The sequence below is a fragment of the Lactuca saligna genome, chromosome 3 (assembly GCF_052625555.1).
Source record: "Lactuca saligna cultivar CGN05327 chromosome 3, ASM5262555v1, whole genome shotgun sequence".
Taxonomy (NCBI): domain Eukaryota; kingdom Viridiplantae; phylum Streptophyta; class Magnoliopsida; order Asterales; family Asteraceae; genus Lactuca; species Lactuca saligna.
In genome coordinates, this window is record NC_136419.1 from 209,568,305 (window position 1) to 209,584,783 (window position 16,479).

Below are 16,479 nucleotides of genomic sequence, written 5' to 3' on the forward strand. Positions count from 1 at the left end.
TCATTGTTTCTCTAAAGACAACTGATCGTACTTCTCGGGAAACCAGACAAACACTTCAGGTCTCTCTTGGCTCTGAAGGAAGCGATTCTTGCCCGGAATCTTCTGCCTTCTGTCTTTTATCTAGACAACACGACTTCCAAACACATTTGATTTATTTTCCTTGTCTTTCACACTCTTATGCACGAATTTTTTTTTTCCCACATTCTAATTGCTGTTTGGCACATGGTTCTAAGTTTCAGTTGTAACCAAACAAGGGCACAAGGAATTTCAAACGGTACGAAAAAGATTTGGGCGCGTGCAAAGGATTCGTCTCACACCCTCGTGTGCTGACGTATTCATTGAATACACCATAACTTCTAATCGCGCTTTTACAGGCGACGTTTTGGGTTCCTCATCATCACGATTTTCTCTCTCCTGAGAACGGTATAAATAAGAAGTGATCGTGTTCTTTGGAAGTTACCTCTCAAAGCATTATCTCTCTGAAAAAGTTACCACTGTTCATCTTCTTCCAAAAACTCAACAATGGCGACTTCTTCTTCCGCTTACGATCAATCTGCTTCTTCTTCTTTTCTTACAATTAAACCAAATCAGAACATGATCATAGAGTTATCTCCATTCGTCTATGACTCATACATGCTCTATGTGGTGGAATGCCTCAAATATTCCCCATTGGTATTGGCACTGACGCAGGTGGAGGCCGTTCCTATGTCCCTGCTATCTCAAGTCTACACCACGGCTAGCTACGATAGAAACAAAGACCGTATCTACTTTTCTATTCACGACAAGAAGACTTCCGTTTCCAAAGCACGGTTTTGCTCTCTTCTAGGGCTTGCCGTGGACGCTTCTGTCATCTCACCAGACTTCATCACCACCGCCCAGATCTTTACGATGATGTATGAGATGGGGTATACAGATGTTCTAACATCTATTGCCAAGGTCAAGAAATCATGTCTTCCATCTCAGTGGAATGGACTGCTTACTCTTTTAATTAAGGGTTTAGCGGAGCGATGTGGTGGTTCTGATACCACCAGCAAAGGGTTTCTTACAATGCTGTACGGTCTTTACAACGGCATTAATCTTGACTATGGGTCTATTCTCTGGGCTCAAGTGGTTCAGAGTCTCAACACTACAGCAAGGCACTCAGAGATTTCATGCGCCAGGTTTTGGACCCTCATCACCAGAAGGGCTATTGATTCTCTTGACATCCCAGTCATGAAGGATGTTCTTACGGCTTCAATTGCCACATACCACACCAAGAAAATCATTCTCTCAGATCCAAGTAAGTTCGAACACTATGGACTCATCCCTGAGTCCATGTACAGATGCGTCACGCCCCACAGCAAGATCATGGCGGACTATAGCTCAAGAACCCCCCTGCCTCCTAGGGTTCTTTCTGAGGAACAACGTGCTGCTCTTGAGGCTCTGGATCAGCCTGCTAGCCGGGGCAAAAGAGTGAGCAAAAAGGAAAAGGCTGAGAAGAAAGAACCTGCACCCCAACAGGAGAAAAAGAGAAGGTCCTCCAAACGCAAATCCGAAGCAGAGGCACCTTCTCAGTCCAGAACGAAAAAGATTAAGAAGATGGCTAAAAGAGCCAAAGGATCTCCTTCTTCTAAATCAGAACAGAATGCTCCATCCGAAACAGAAGCTGCTGATCATCAACCCGAAACTGCACCCGTTTCGTCTCCACAAAATCCATCCTCACCTGTCTCTCCTCATATTCCTAACTCACCCACCCCACCTAAATCTCCCCAAATTACCAAATCACCTTCTCCTCTTTCTTCCCCAAAATTTCCCACTCCAACCCAATCACCCAAACAGAACATCACAAGTTCTGTTCCAACATCCATTCCCCAAACCTCAACCGAACCTACAATTCCCTTCTCCATTTCTCAGCCTTCATCTTCTATCTCCAAGCCCATTATCACAGAATCTGTCACCATCACTACCACCCAACCACCAGTAACGGTCAACGTATCTGATACGGGGGCTGCTTCTGTGGTTGAAACCCCAGTTATCAACCTTCAATCCTCTCCTTCTCCATCCTCCAACTCCGGTGCTACCTTAGGGGGTGATGATGAAGAATTTGATTCCATCTATTACAGCCCTTACCGGATCCCTACCGAAACCGATGCAGATACCCCTGTGTCAAGTCAGCAACTTCAAGAAATTCACGCCAAACTTGACAGTCTGTTGGCTGACAGTAAAGCTTATGGGGGTGCTATGCTGAAGGCTTTTATCGAGTCAGCGATCCAGACTTACACCGAAGCCTTGGATCGTTCTACTGACGCTGTAGAGAATTCAGCGGCCTCGTGCTCCAAAGCCACTAAGGAAGTTTCTGAGGTTATTCATACAACTCAGATCTTTCTTGATTCTCTCAAGGCTCATGCTGACTCTAATGCTTCCAAATTTCAAGCGTCAGTAGACTCGTTCTCAGCCACCCTTCAGGGAGAAACCACGAAATTTGAGGCTCTGCGTGCTGACCTCAAAACTGAATCCACTTCTCTTCTCAAATCTTTGGATTCACGTTTTGCCTCTCTGGCAGCCGAGAGCACCCTGAAGGAAGAAGTTATCAAGCACCAGGCAACTATTGACTTACAGAAGGTTCAACTGGCCCAGGCACAACAAGAAATCACTTTGCTTCAAACTCAACGGGCAGTTCTTCAAAGTTGCGCTGGTGACATTAAAAATCTGTTAACAGGCGTTCTTGACTCCCATGATCCCTTCCTAACCCTCACTATTCGTCAGCATCTCCAGACGAAACTCCTTCCGGCAATCATTATCCTAAGTGAAATTAAGGGTGTCTCGGAGAAGCCTGTTCTTCCGAGACAAGGGGGAGAGGAAGGTATGTCCAAAACAGAACCGAAGGGTAATGTAGCTTCGGGTTCTGGTAAACATGTCCAAGTTGAGAGCGAATCAGAATCAGATGAAACCATTACTGAAGCTCTTCAACGCAAGAAACGGGACAGAGAGCTTGATGAAACATTGAAAATAGCTCGTGAGGCAGAAGCCAGAGAAAGGAAAATCCGGGAGGATGAGGAGGCTATTCAAGCTAAAAAAGACTCTGTTCCTAGATTGGGACAGAGACACACTCATCACTCAAGCAATTGAGTTTCCTTCTATTTATTGGTTGGAACCGATTGCATCTTTTGAGTGTGAAAATTCTAGAGACTCGCAGTTCGACATGCCCATTACGCGTAAAGCCTTCACTTTTCACTGCTTTGATGTCACTGTAAACGTCCCTCATCCGAACCCGAAGGTTGACAGGGAGCTTATCAATTTCTATCTGAAATTCGGTCAACCTCAGTACTTGACATGGAGTGCCCAGAAAATTATTAAAGTCAAGGTACTGAAACCAACCCAGGCTGGGAAATTTGTGAACGTTAATTTCAAAATCAACAGAGGAACTACCAACACCGAACATCTTATTTCTCTGGCAGATCTTCCCAGTCTGAACCCCTACGATTGGATCTTGCTATACAACATTCTTCTCTCCAACCAGAGAGAATATGAACCAATTCTTTCTCATCTTAAAAGAATGTTGGCTTCCTATGTCCATGAGCTCGCCACTATGGATCAGGAAATAGAAAAGGTGATGAACAAGAAACCAACTGTCAAACCCACTTCCAAAACCGGAGATGTCCATAAAATGAAGTTGGGGCAGATTGATTCTTCCAATCTGACAGTTATGTTCACAAGGGGTGATAAGCACAAGTTTCTGTTTGCGTTGGTAGACAAGCATCTGTTCTCTACAGAGTGTCTGGAGCACATCATCAATATCATTCACCGATGCAAACAGAACACAACAGCAGATAAGAAGAACTTCACAGATATGCTTCGTTGGTATATTACCTTCAGGCATCATATTCTGGCTTTGATACCGAAAATTTTTGAAACGGTGAAGAAGCCATCTGCTTTGAAGAGAGAGTGAAGATCTCACCCTAAATTGACGCAAAGGGGGAGATTGTTGGGCTTAGAAGATTGCGTCTTTTGGGCTCGTCTGTTTATAATTTTTTGTATTACGGTTTGGGCCTGTCCAACCGTGTGTCTTTTATGCTTTGTATATAAGCTCATGCTTGCATGCATATTAGGTTAAGGTTTTAGAGATCTGAGAATACGATTTTTTCCAGACGACTAAAGGTTTATTTGATCATACTTGTAACCTTCCAATCCTCTACAGTTGATGTTCTTAATCGAGCTCTTCTGAGGATTTTGTTTTAATCATTCGACACGTTTGATTCATTCTTGTTCTATAATTTTACTGTGTTTATATCGTCATTGTCTTCATAACTTGTTCAAGATCTTATCGATCTTCATAGATTAAAAGAATCATTAATCTCATCAATTTTAGTGACAATGTTTATATGAAATAGAATGAAAATGGTTTGTACATGTTAAATGTTCCTAGAAAATCCCATATTTTCTACTATAGTAGATGGTAGTTTGATTTTTCCAAAACTGTAATGCAATAGTGCTTTTCATGCCTAAAATAGTAGTTTTATGTGTAAATCGTTAAGGCATTTGAAAAACCCCATAAAACAATATGTTTTTAATACTCCATGTGAGTCTTATAACCATGCTATTTGACCAGGATGCCTATATCAACATTCTTTAGGCGTTGGAAAGTTATGACGTTTGTCACCCCAGGCCTGTCGGCCTAGGTATAGCTAACAGCTTAGGTGTGGGATTGTTAATCCCGTGTAGATCTATACACTAGTATCATGCTCCCCCTACACAGGGATTATGATATATAATACAAGAGTTAAAATGCGTACTCGAAAGTAAGTGAAATGTCTCACAAAATTTAGTATAAAACAGATTTACGTATGAAAATGTCCATTTGTTCTTGCATATGAAAATATCTCTTTGATATAATGTTCCTAGTATGTATGTGTTAATGATTTTCTCGTAGACTATATCTATTATAGTTTTTCAAAGTGTGTTTCATTCATATAGTAAACCCTAGTGTAATGCTCACTCGCTATGTAAAGTATAACACGTAAAGTGGCATAACTGATCACATATACTTAATGTATAAATGGAGTATTTGATTCATATATATATATATATAAACATTTTATTTCCACAAGACAAGGTGTTATCGAGAATATATATTTCATACGAAAATACTCATGTAGTAGTTTATGAATCACATATGATTTACTTGATAAAAAGAGTATATAGTGAAACTTTATGTTACACACGATAATAACCATGTGTTTACTTGTATTTCCTCCCCTTATTATTGTATAAAAAGCATTTATCAAACATTTAAAATTGTAGTTTATAGGGGTATGAACTCACTTGAAAGATCGAAGAAGGTGAGACGAAAACCGAGCAGAACTTTGACTTGAGAAAGCAGATATTCTCGGGATTCTCGGGAATCTTGGGAGCGTAAACTTCCACCGGGGTTGATTATGGAAACCGGGGCTTCGGGATATCATGTGCACAAAAAACGAGGTAAAAACGCAAGAAATAGGAGAGAAAATGAGCAATTTCCCTGGAACCCTCGCATCCCTTTTCTAGGGGCTGGGACCCACCTCGGTATGCTGGGCGTACGCGGTTACGCTGGGCGTACGCGTGCGTCATGCATGGCCGCATCCTTGACTGCCTCGGAGCTCGGATGGGACTGGGCATAGCGATGTAGAGGGGCAACGTGTACATTCCGAGGCCTTGTCCTCGAGTACGCTGGGCGTACGAGGTTACACTGGGCGTAACTCGGATTGGCCCGGTGACTCCCCCTTCGGATAATACCGAAATTTAATTTAAATTTATATCTTAATTATTTAGTAAATTTCAAAAATTCATATCTTCTTCATATGAACTCCGTTTTCGACGTTCTTTATATCCACGCGTAGGTGAGACTATGCTCTACAACTTTCGTTTAGACTCTGTCTGCAAATTTTGAAATTATTTTTTTTATTTATTTTTAAAAGGTCGGGGTAAGAAAAGTTCGTTAGAAATCCATAACTTCTTTATCCGATGTCTATTTTTGCCAGAATTTTTACCGTTGAAATACCATTGTCGAGACTTTTGATTCTCATTTAGGTCATTCCGGCCAACAGTCACTTGCTCTCTGTTTTGAAGTTTTTAGCTGTCTACCGTTATACGGAACTTGGAAAAACCATAACTTCCTCATACGAAGTCAGATTTGGGACGTTCTTTTTATGTACGCTCATGGTTTAACGATATCTAACATAGTAGGTAACCAAATAGAGACTTTTGTACATTTTATTTTCCAAGTTAATTTCATTATTTTCAAAAGTGGTTACAATACTTGGCCTTTTAAGTCATTACATAGAATCGAAATATCGGGTTGTCACATTATCCCCCGTTAGAGGGAATTTCATCCCGAAATTTAATGTAAGCAAAACACTTGTGGATTAGGGAAAAAGATGTGGGTACTTGTGTTTCATTTGATCTTCGTGTTCCAAGGTGTACTCAGGTCCTTGCTTTGCATTCCAGCAGACTTTCACGATGGGTATGCGACTTTGTTTTGTTCTTTTAATTTCCCTATCCATGATTTCAATTGGTTCTTCTATAAAGTGGAGACTCTCATTGATTTTGATTTCGTCTAGAGAGACGACGAGGGTCTCTTCGGACAAACATTTCTTCAAGTTTAACACATGAAGGGGAGGGTGTACATTATTGATTTCCTGTGGTAGACGAAGTTTGTAGGCTACCGGGCCGATCCTTGTAAGGATATCGAATGGTCCGATATACCTTGGGTTTAGTTTCTTACGTTTTCTGAAACGTATTAACCCCTTCCAGGGTGATACCTTTAATAGCACTCGGCCCCCTACCTGAAATTTCAAGGGTTTCCGTTTTTTTGTCTGCATAACTCTTTTGTCCGTCTCTTGAAGCTTTTAGTCGTTCCTAAATTTGTACAATCTTCTCGGTTGTCTCTTTATGATTTCTGGGCCAGTGAGAGTGATGTCGGGTACTTGTCCCTTGGCTAGTTGTGTGTCAACTACTTCAGTCCAGCACAGTGGTGATCTGCACTTGCGTCCGTAGAGGGCTTCAAATGGAGCAACTTTAATGCTGGAGTGATAGCTATTGTTGTATGAAAATTCGACTAGTGGTAAATTGGTATCCCACGCCTTACCAAAATCGATTACACAAGCTCTTAGCATATCTTCCAAGGTTTGTATGGTCCTCTCACTTTAACCGCCAGTTTGTGGATGGTAAGCAGTACTCATGTCGAGCCTCGTTCCTAGAGATTTTTGTAACAATTGCCAGAATTGCGAGGTGAACCTACTATCTCTATCGGAGATAATGGATATTAGTACACCATGTAGTCGCACGATCTATCGGATGTAGGTTCGAGCTAGCTTCTCCATGTTGTTGGTTTCTTTTATTGGCAGGAAGTGTGCAGATTTTGTTAATATATCAACGATTACCCATATGGTGTCTAGCCCACCTGCTGTCTTGGGTAATTTGGTTATGAAGTCCATCGTTATCCGTTCCCACTTCCACTCGGGTATTTCGGGTTGTTGCAGCAGTCTCGATGGCTTTTGGTACTTTACCTTGACCTTAACACAAGTTAGACACTTGCTCATATAGGTGGCGATCACTGCTTTCATGTTCGGCCACCAATACAGTTTCTTGAGGTCCAAATACATCTTGTCCAAACCTGGATGCACGGAGTATCGAGTCTTATGAGCCTCGTTCATGACTACGTCTCTGAATCCACCAAACTTTGGTGTCCTGATCCGATCCATGAAGTAATGGACTCCATCACCCTTGACTTCAAGATTCTTGTCAATTCCTCTTAGGGCTTTGATATTGCCATATTTATACTTATTTTTGGGCAATATTTAAGTACATTTTTATTAATAAATTGATAATATGTTTAGAATAATCATATTTATGAGTTTAAATTGTTATTTTCAGTCAATATAAAGGATTTTCGAAGAGAGGGACCAAAGGTGACAAAATGGGGAACATGGGAGGCTTGAAAGATAAGAAAATAATAGATTCACGATAAGAACTCAATTCACGACGTGGCGATGAAGCCCACGACGTGGCACGGGTGTTCCAGTAGATAAACATCGCGGCGGAGGATTTTCTTGGAGGATATGTATTGCTTGAATCCCACGACGTGGCACTCCTCTGGCCACGACGTGGCGCGGATTTTTAAGGATTATATAAGTCCTCTTGATTATTACAAAAGGAGAGTTTTTTGGCAGAAGAAAAAGAGTTCCAGGAGATGTTTCAGAGCAAAACAAAGGTTCTGGAAGAGGGATTTTAACACCAAAAGAAGTAAAGGTTTATATTTTAGTTAATTATGAACATGTCTTCCATTAGTTTTAGCTGTGTTAGTTTAATTACTATGATGAGCAGCTGAATCTAGCTACTCTTGCTTAGCTAGATGAAGCTTTGAACTTATCAATAGTTATATGTTTATGGATTAATTTTAGTTGGTAAAAAATTGCTTGTGTTTGATTTGTATGACCTAGCATGTTATTATTTGTTTATCTAATTGCTTGATTGCATGTTCTGTGTAGCTTAGTGACCATGAAACTGCATGAACCTGTTTACCTAATAATTTAGTGAACATTGAATTATTAGAGCTAGGATTAACCAATCTTAGTTAGTAATTAGACTAAATAGATCTTAGCTGTGCTAGAGAACGCGAATTGTGACCATAATTGCGTTTATACAACAAATCTTACATACCATATTTACCTTGATAATTAGTTCTATGTTTAATTATGTGTGAACATACATGGTTTGATATGAATTAGTTACTTATTTGTAAGATAGAACTAAATTACTAATATATCTAAAAAACCAACTTAATAATCCGTGATCATTAGCTAGCTATAAGGGAGAAGTGGATTCAACTAAGCAAGAGAGTGTTTTTATTTATTGAATTTGATTTAAGTTCATCTAATCTTGTAAAACCAGATAAAACCCCTTATTAAATTTATTAATAAATTAGGTTAATTTAATAGTAAGTAAATTAATTAGAACACCGTTCCCTGTGATCGACACCCGACTTACCTAAGCTATACTGTAATCTGACTAGGTACACTGCCTATAAGTGCATAGTTAGTCTAAGTTTGTTAGGTTATAAATATTAAAATTAGTGGGTACTTTTGTGCACATCAACACTACTAGAAAAAAGGCCTTTTACGACGCGCAAAACACGACGCTCTTTGATTTATGTTACACATTAGAGAGCGACCTTAAAAAAGTGTCATCTCTTCAAAAAATTTAAGGATTTAGGTCGCGCATTACTGAGTGCCCTTAAATTAGTGTCTCATGTAAAAATATTAAAAAAACGGAAGGCACTTGTGCGCCGTATGTGAATGTCGTTTTATATTTTCTTTTAAGAAACGCGCGTCTCGGTGGGAAAATGAAATCCCCAAAATTTTTAAACTCCACCTTCTTCTCCCTCGTCTCCACCCCTCGTCCACATCCACTACCTCCAATCCTCATTGCCTCTTCCAGCCTTAAACTATGGCGATGCACCTTCCTTCTCGAAGAATGCTAAATTTATGACCATCATCCGATTATGCGAGCCCAATGAATTGACGTAGACGAAGAAAATTATGGATCAATCGCTTCACATCATGTTTAAGGTTAAGGGTTTGAGATTTCTTCCAAATCGAACCTCACACTAAATGGTTCGATCTCCTCTCTTTTTAGATTGTTCCCTCTACTGATGCCTCCACCTTCTACCATCGATGTTGATCTTTGAATTAGCAAGAAGAAGCCCTAGGGCCTCCGCCTTCACCCACGTTCTCACAGTCAATGGTGGAGCTAGAGAGAGAGTTTATGGTGTGTAAAATACAACATTCTTAAACCAGGGGATTCAAATAAATAGCATAACCCAAACCCTTTACGGTAATTGGGAGCCAATCAGGGCAAAACGCAACCCTCAGACCACTTTTTCTCTCAAGAAACCTACGGTACGTACAAATTTTCTTTTCTTCCTCTTCCTTTTCTTATCGGTATTCTTTCTCCTCCCTTCCTCTCCGGTGGTCGCCATTGTTGCCTTCTTTGACCAGCCCTACCCTTCCCTTTTCCCCAACCTAGGAGCATCTGTCGATGACTTCTCTGCTTCATCCGTTCAACAGATTATCGATCACTGCCTCTACGATACCATCAACTGCTCCAGACCTATGAACAACATGTCTAAATCTCGCATCTAGATAGTGAAGATAAGGACATGTTGAATATTGAGAGGCAGTTTATGGGCGTGAAGCCCTAAATGTGATTGTGTGTGAAGGAATGGAATTAAGCCTTCCTCCCTGTATGATACATTTGTTGCATTATCTGCTTGCCCCTTCCCCTGAACCATGGCCTTCTTCAATCCAAACCAGGTATGAACAGATATCTTTGCGTGTGTATGTGTAATTTGATTCTCTGTGTGTATGTGTAAATGGCCATTTTAACTTGTGTTCATATATACACAAGCAAATTATACATCTTATGCCTCAAAGGAGCTCTATGGAAATCTATTATAACTTGAAGTTGATTCAATTATTCCACTGTTTATGCAGCTTTCTTCAAACAGTTTGGCGAAATCCTGAGAATTAGGATAGCTTTCTTCAAACAACTTTTTTAAAACATAGTCCAATTCACTCACCTGTTAACTTAAGTTTTTGTCAAATCTAATGAGGAGACTTGAACTTACTATCTATGAAAAATATGTACAGGTTGCAAACATTGTTGCTGAAACAATGCATAATTACCTTTTGTATGAGTATTTGTTGCAATTATAGCTCATCCCTCCAAAACGTGTTCATCCTAAATTGTATGTAGACATTTCAATATAATATTCCAGTCAAAGTTGTTGACTTGTACTTATGAACTTGTGTTTATGATTTCACCTGTTAACTAAAGTTTTTGTCAATTCTAATGAGGATAAATTTGTTGCTTTATTACACTATTACTGCTTATTTGATCATGGAAGTAGCAGGAACTTGCTAGTAATGATGAAGTCTTTTAGGTTTTTGGTTGTGATTCCACCTGAAAATGTAACATACTGGAAAGATTCCACGTGAATGAACCCAAATCTTATGCCAGCTGTCTTGCAATGCTTAATGGCCATTGTTCATCGTGCTTTTGAGACTGCATTATCATGGCTGGTGATTCTTTTTCTTATGAATTCCTTTATATTATGCATTTTTATTTTTATGTGTGGAATGTTAGGTGAATCTTGTAATGGATGTAGGAGGCTCAAATATGCGAGACAGGAGATGTTGCTGAGGTCAGAGAGTCAACTCTGGTTGTCCATGCTTGTTTTCTCATAAAGAGTTTGTCTGTTAGAGAAGAACACATTCGGGATGTATCTGTTAATCTGTTGTCTCAATTGAGAGAGAGATTTCCACAGGTAAACTGTTGACCTGTATTACAAATTTATGAGCTTTTATATGCTATCTCCTGTAAAAAATAAATTACATTACCTATAATGGTAAAAAGAGTAAATGATTTGCCCTTTACTTTAAGTAACATTCTATTGGGTGCAGATTCTGTGGAAATCATCTTGTTTGGATTCTCTTTTGTTCTCTGTGAATGGTGATCCACCTTCATCTCTCGTGAATGATCCTGCTTCAGTAGCTTCTGTTCGCTCTTTGTACCAAAGCGTTGTCAAGGAGTGGATTGTTGATTCGCTATCCTATGCTCCATGCACCACCCAAGGTCTTCTTCAGGTTTGTGACGTTAATGACCATATTACCCTTATATTCTAGACTGAACAAGCCTTTTAAATGAGACTTAATGACCATATTACCCTTGTATTCCAAAAAAACAAATTTCACAATATTCATCAATTTTAAATTTAACTCGTTAAGTCATTCTGTCCAGTTTAAGTAAAAAAAGAAACAAGCCTGTAGTCTCAAAAGGTTCACTTTGTTGTAGTTTATTAAGTCTAACAAACTGACTGTGTCCAAACATAAACATTTCAGGAGCAACTTTGTAAAGCAAACACATGGCAAAAAGCACAGCCCACTACAAACGTTGTCTCTCTTTTATCTGAAATAAAAATAGGAACAGGGAAAACGGATTGTTGTTAGGATAAAAAAACTGCCAACATTCCTGCAGTAATGGCATCTGCAGCTGCTGCATCGGGTGGAAATTTGAAGTCAATAGGGGCGTTTAATATTGAGGTTCTTAGCACTGCGTTGAATGAACATTGCAAATTCTAGATTGATGATGAACAATGGCCATTAAGCATTGCAAATTCTCAAATTTGATATTTTTGAAATCTCCAAGAACTTGATCTTTTCTGCTCACCAATTTTACTATTTAAAAAAAATTATTGCAGCCTGTTCACTTTGGATTTGTTGTTTCAAAGTATCTTCACGAATCTCTTAATTTGGGATGAATCTCATGTATAAAATGCATAAGAGAAACGGGAACACAAGCCCTAAAACTAATACAGGTAATCAATTATCTATTTCAATATTTTCTAATCATTGTTGATTGATTCCTTTTTGTAATAAATCATATTTGTTGATGCAGAGCTACCCAACCAAAATTCCCTTGGTAATCGAATAAATTGTGGTTGGTAATGAAGTTTTTGCATACCCTTGTCAAGTGCTTGGATAGTAGTGACTGGACCCATATGGAAGGTGCCTCAGATACTTAATTTTTGTTTTTCTTTGAACATTTGTTCTTTTTTACTGTTTCTTGATCTTATGCGGTGCTTTTATTTGTATAGTTATTTCAATCTCCACATGCCATGCATAATGAAGATGCCATGGAAGAATATATGTTCTTTGAACATTTGTTCTTTTTTACTGGGATGTGTTGACCAAGAAAGAAGCTAGGTATTTCAACAACGACAAAGAGTTAATGAAGTTGGTGGGCAACACTGGTGCAGGGCCTAATAATGTTTCTTCTGCATAACAAAAGAAGAACAAAGAAAGATCTGATGATATGCTCATGGAGATGAAGATCGGTTCTGCTAAAAAAAAGGTACGTTGAATTACTGATCATTGATTGATATTGGGGTTTGTTGGTCAAAGGAAGGTTTTTCTTTGGGCATTTTCTTCTAGATAGATGTTAGTACAGGGGTTTATGAATAAGGTTTCTTTGGTTTGGCCTCCTGACAGCAATTTACTTGGTGTTCTCTTGTTGATCATATGATGTACATCTCATCGTTTGCTTTTGGAGATAGCTAGTTTTCAATGAAACCCAAAGTTTGTAGGAAGATTAAGTTTCTTTACGAGGCCCATATTATATTTCCATGTTTTGGGAATCTTTAAAATTGTCTGCCTTGACGTCTTTGATCAATGAATCTTTCCTATTGAATGAATCTACAGCTGAATTTATTGATTTGGTGGTGTTCAGGGCTGCTGAAAGCTCTAGTGAGTCTGCAAATCCAGTAGAGTCAGAACTATATATTGGCAGGTAGCTAACCTTTCGGACACAGTAGAGTCAGAACTATATATTGTATTTACTTATTATAATATAAAAAAATCTAGGTCCCAATGCTTTGCTGATTACCATGGATATGGTGGTTTAATTTAAAAGAATTTGAAAATGACCATTTTACCCTTATATCTATTTGGGAGGTAGCTAACCTTTTGGACGCACAAAATACTTCGCATTTATACTTTGGGTCTTAAACTTATCATTTCTTCTTTGTAAACGTGTTTATGAGGGATACTCATTTTCCAGTTTTGGGTGGGTTAATTTCTCATTTGTAGCTTCATTTAAAATTTTAATCACTCTGTGCTGTGTTATCATGTATGGATTTGTATTTATTTTGGGAATGCACTTGTAGAGACCATTGAGCTTACTTGGACAAATTTAGGGGTACCTTTAGATGGCATATCTGCTTTAACTTTGGTATTACCTCTCTCTCTCTCTATCTGCCTCTTTCTAGCTCTATACACTTTTAGAAATTCCATATGCTTGTGCTTATTGCTACTTCCATAACAAAGAACATTTGGATTTCTTTATTTTTACCAAAAATGCCACAGAAATAGCATAACACTTCCATTTCCTTTTTATAGTCCAATGACCTTATTTGAGCTACTTTTTTCTTTTCTCACACAATTTCCTTTTATTCCTTTCTGGCAGTTGTTTTGCGCATGATAAGCTTTCAGTATGACTACTATTCCTCAGATCATAATCCTTATGTCTCTCTTCATTATTGGATATGGGGTGAGACTTATTTTCACAACCTGCTCACTTATTCATACATAAATTCACTGTCTTATGTTGCCTGCATCATTTACCACATATAGGTCCTAAACTTCATGTGGCTCAAAATTTTCCTCATATGGTGTTACTTCCGATTTTGGGAACTGGTAAGTAAATGTAAATCCCCATTTTTTTTAAATACAATATAGTAAAGTAATTACATTACACACGACTATAACTTGGAAATCTTTTGGAAAAAATGGCTTGCTTCCTTGAACAAATGGCTTGTCAGGTAAAGGACAAACTAGAGAAGTGAGTTGAAGAGATGCTGGAGCCCTTAGAGAAGCTAAGGACAAACTAGAGAAGTGAGTTGAAGAGCTGACATGGAGATTAGACTTTGAAAAGCATTTGAGGGTATATTATTTTTTATATTTCTTGTATCTAATTAGTTTGTAAATTTTTGTAACAACTTCTATTAATTTGTTTTATCTTTCCATGGAACGATTATTTGTATGATATTAAATTTTATGTAATAGATTGTATTTTTTATATATGATATTTTATTTTCTATTATGAGATATTAAACACAAATTTAATTTGAAAATTAGTAAATCTATAAATAATAATTTTTTTAACATTTAAAATTATGATATGCAAAAATGTGTGTCATCTTCATTTATGACATGGCCTTTCTTGACATGGTCTTTCTTGATATGCAATGCGTGTCATTAACACGCGCGTCGTAAGGTTATGACACGCGAATGTGTGTCGTCTTCCTTTATGACAGGGCCTTCCTTGATACGCATTGCGTGTCGTAAACGCGCGTCGTAATTGCGTGTCGTAAATGAGCGTCGTAAATGCGCGTCGTCTCTCTTTATGACATGGCCTTCCTTGACACGCATTTGCGCGTCGTCTGAGCGTTTTACGACGCGCAATGAGCGTCGTAAAAGGCCTTTTTTCTAGTAGTGCAAGTTTTTGGTGCCGTTGCCGGGGAACGGCTTAGTTTTTAGCTTATTTATTTGCATTAAATTAATCGATCCTTCTTGTGGAGTCAAAACCACAAAAAGTTAATTTCTCAGCAAAATAAAAATTTTCTGTTAATCACAGAATCCACGACGTGGCCATATACTTGCCACGACGTGGATAGTTAATTTTTTTTTTTTAATTTTAGTTTGTAGTTACTTTTTCTTATTTTAGTTCAGTTTTACGTTTTTAGTTTAGCAAGTTGTAGGAGTTCATGACCAGAAGCTCAAACACACACTTGGTGCCACCACTTGAAGATCCCGAGTCTGCACTTCGCAAGAAGAAGACGCCCTTACAAGAATTGAAGTCAGACTTTTCTAGGAAGGCGGGAAAGAAGACAGGAGAGTCAAGTTCATCCGCGAGGCACAAGAGCAATCTTGAGCATTTGGATCATACGCCCATCCAAACTGAGTCCGAAAGCGATAACGAGCCGGAATTTGAAGAACATACGAGCGAACCCGAGAACGAGCCAAGGAACAAGATGGAAGCAATCGAAGAAATGTCCATGGGAGCTTACAAGAAGCGAATCCGAGAAGATGTGGGTCCCAGTTTACTCCAACCCGCAATACTTGCCACTGCTACATTCGAGTTGAAGGGACACATATTGACTGCACTGAACGATATCCCATTTTTTGGGAAAGATCATGAGGATGCTTTTAAGCATCTAGATGAAGTCAACGACATTGCGGATTACTTCAACGTCCCAAATGTCAATAGAAACATAGTCTTGCTTAGGATGCTTCCCGTCACTTTTAAAGGAGCTGCTAAGGAGTGGTTAAAATCACTTCCACCGGGTACAATCACCGCTTGGGCTCAAATGCGCGAGCAATTCCTGGACCAGTTTTGCCCCCATCCAAGATATCTAAACTCAAGAAGGCAATAGCCAACTTTGAGCAACAGACGGGGGAGTCATTATACGAAGCATGGGGGCGGTACAAGGGCTTGCTCAGAAATTGCCCTCAACATGATCTAAATGTGCAACAAGAGATATCAATTTTCTATGATGGGGTCAACGTTATGACGAGAAAACTCCTTGACTCTCAAGGACCATTAACAAAGAAAAATCCAAGGGAGGTCAAGGAGTTGATTGAAAAATTCGCGAAGCATTCTCGCGAATACCACAACCCTAGGCAAGATGGAATCAAAGGCAGTGGAGGAGTCCAAACTGAAGAAATTGCAGTTGTAATGGCCATGCTGAATAACATGGATCGCAGGATAACACAAATGGACCAGTCGATACATTCCATAAGAGTGGGGTGCGAGCGATGCAATGGTCCACACTTGACCAAGGATTGCAATGTGGATGAGTTTGGGAACAGAAAAGCTCAAGTGTGCTACTCTAGTGGGGATAAGTTT

General features: G+C 39.0%; 1 long non-coding RNA gene and 1 other non-coding gene across 2 annotated transcripts; one reads left to right on the plus strand and one right to left on the minus strand.

Moving 5' to 3' along the window:
• The first annotated feature begins 11,241 nt into the window (after window positions 1-11,241).
• LOC145034132 (uncharacterized) lies at window positions 11,242-11,966 on the plus strand. Its single transcript, XR_013677915.1, has 3 exons — window positions 11,242-11,341; window positions 11,478-11,660; window positions 11,916-11,966. It is a non-coding gene; the product is annotated as an uncharacterized LOC145034132 (long non-coding RNA).
• Window positions 11,967-15,987: 4,021 nt separating this feature from the next.
• Window positions 15,988-16,094, minus strand: LOC145038128 (small nucleolar RNA R71). The gene has a single exon (XR_013679194.1). It is a non-coding gene; the product is annotated as a small nucleolar RNA R71 (small nucleolar RNA).
• Between the last annotated feature and the right edge of the window lie 385 nt (window positions 16,095-16,479).